The 2512-nt window shown below is 36.2% G+C and overlaps 1 long non-coding RNA gene across 1 annotated transcript; it reads right to left on the bottom strand.

Moving 5' to 3' along the window:
- Positions 1-1785: 1785 nt before the first annotated feature.
- On the bottom strand, positions 1786-2512 carry LOC110442686. Its single transcript, XR_002462043.1, has 2 exons — positions 2333-2512; positions 1786-1905 (listed from the first exon to the last, which is right to left on the bottom strand). It is a non-coding gene; the product is annotated as an uncharacterized LOC110442686 (long non-coding RNA).

Raw genomic sequence — 2512 nt, 5'->3', positions numbered from 1 at the left:
AGTTATTATCGCTGTTAAAATGACCAAATAGCATCTGAAATACAATCGCTACTGAATTTCTGTTATTGCAAAAACATTTTCAAACATTTAGTATTGATCATACCATAAACCTATATACCAAGTCGGGTTTGATATTAATGATCCTTCTAGCATCAATAACACACTGTTTATATTGATGATATTTGGCAACTCTGAAAAATTCTGATGTCAATTAAAACAATGATATAGCATATGGTTTCCGTGAAAAGTGAGGATGCACAATTTTATTTTATTTTGCGAATGGAAGGCTGGGTAAATTGTTTATTGACGTTTGGTTACAATAGCGTAAATATAATTTCTTTATGACGTCAACAGCAAACAAATATCAAGCAGAGTTCCCTCGCCTATGTGTTCACGTCCTGTTATATATATAATTAAGGATCCCCGTACCACTTCTAAAAACGGTAGCTATTCTAAGTTTTGGATTTTTTTTCTAACAAGACTATAGTTTTGATAAATCTTTTCTGTAAAGAAATTCATACCTTACAGATGAAAGATAAAATAACAAAATATTATCAGCAACAGGGTTCTAGGTGGGAAAAAAATAGCGGGCTAGAGTGGGATTCCAACTCTGGTCTTCAGATTGCTATACTATCGTTGTAACTTACTGAGCTACTGGTCAGCGGAACTGTCTTGGCCCAACTGTGCTACAGTCATATCTAACCGGAAGTTAAAGGGAGGTTACTGTATATAGGAAAAACCACGATACAGTGGGGGACAGGCATTCTTAAGATATTGCACCAACTGTAAGTGGATATTGTATTGACGTACGTGTTGTAGATTTCGGTAGGTAGCGGTATGAATGATTTGCATCGTTTTCCTTTTCAACTAACCAATTTCGAGAGAAAAGATATCCAAATATGTTAAGTACCTAAAGGTTCTTTCACGAACATATTTTCATATATAATGATGCAATACCTTTTAGTTTTGTTTGAACTAAACAAGACTAATATATAAACTTAACTTATGAATACTTTTATCTATAAAACGGATGTCTTTTCTTGCGTTTGATCAGAGTAAAATTAATGGATTACTGAAATTTGATGTTTTTCTGTTATCATTTGATAGTTAATTCCCCATTACTTACTGATATTAAACATGCTTAATTTCAATTTTTTTTTCTTAAACTTCAGTTCGTTGTTGTTGTTCATTTTCGTATGCCTCGTGTTTCGAATACGAATTTATTTCTTATAACTAGAGCTATAAATTGATATCAGTTACCATTCAATGGAATCGTTATTGTCATTTTGATACATGCCCGTTCCACTGGACGGGACTACTATGAGAAATACAAAAGATGAAAAAAAAATAAAAAAAAATATCTGTTCTGAGTGTAAAACAGTTTCTGAAGGGCTATACCTGGATTAGAACCGTGAACTTCAGGCTGCTAAATTATCGGTCTGACCGATTGAGTTACACCCGGTATGAAAGTGTCCTGATACAGTTATATCCAAACGAAAGGCAAGGGGAGGTTACTGCACATTGCAGTTGGACAGGGATCTTTAAGCGAAATTGTGCGAACGAGTTTGTTAGCTTATACTAAGATGTGTCTGCGATCCGTGTGACGTATCAATGTCAGCTGAGAGCAGTTTAATCATTGCTTACATGATAACTTTTTCCAAATGTCGTGGTTTGGTATGTCAGTGGTGGAGAAAGTCAGTTTCCATTTTGTAACCCCAACGGACAACAGAGGATTTGCTTTCACCTATACTGCCCAACGGACAATTGAGAATAATAACAATAGAATAAGGTTTTGATGTTTTTTATTTACAAAAACTTAAACACAATAAATACAACGAATAACCACAGGTAATTTTAAAGCTTCCCAGTCATCGCGTCATCCTTACCACTGGGACTCAACCATTCCTGTAGGAGAGAAACAAAAGCAGACGTTAGTAAACAGTGATAGCCTCCCTTGATTAGTTTTGTCAAAATTCGAACAGACCTTCATGTGGCATTATTTGAACGAAATTGTCAACTAACACTGCAGAGTGGACCCGTCAAAGATATTTAATAGACGATATCCCGCAGGACAAATCCAATTTAAAAATGGTAGATATCCGGACAAAACATAACAATCCCTGGTTTGATAGCCGGCTTAATCTGTTGTACCGATTATACATGGAAAGTTTCGATAATTTCAGCATTGAGTAGAATTGAAGAAAAGTTATAAACGATGTTTTCGGAAAAAAGCTCAAAAGTCTGGACTAAACCAGCATCATAAGACTAATTGAGCGAGTTGGTATAAATGTTCCATTCTAGAAAAAGTTGGGAGTGAAGAAAGTCTACACACCTGTTACGTATTTAGTAGACAGTTTGGCTAGGGTAATACTGTTGACCGCTGGCATACATCTGCTGTCCACCACTGTGTTGTCCGACTCCGACGTTGTACTGACCACCGCCGTACAATTCGGATTCAGCGTACTGACCACCGTTGTACATCTGGGATCCTCCGTACTGACCGGCACCGTAC

The sequence above is a fragment of the Mizuhopecten yessoensis genome, unplaced genomic scaffold (genome assembly GCF_002113885.1).
Source record: "Mizuhopecten yessoensis strain PY_sf001 unplaced genomic scaffold, ASM211388v2 scaffold716289, whole genome shotgun sequence".
NCBI lineage: Eukaryota > Metazoa > Mollusca > Bivalvia > Pectinida > Pectinidae > Mizuhopecten > Mizuhopecten yessoensis.
The sequence above is the reverse complement of the archived record's forward strand: the minus strand, read 5'-3'. Positions and strand labels throughout refer to the sequence as shown.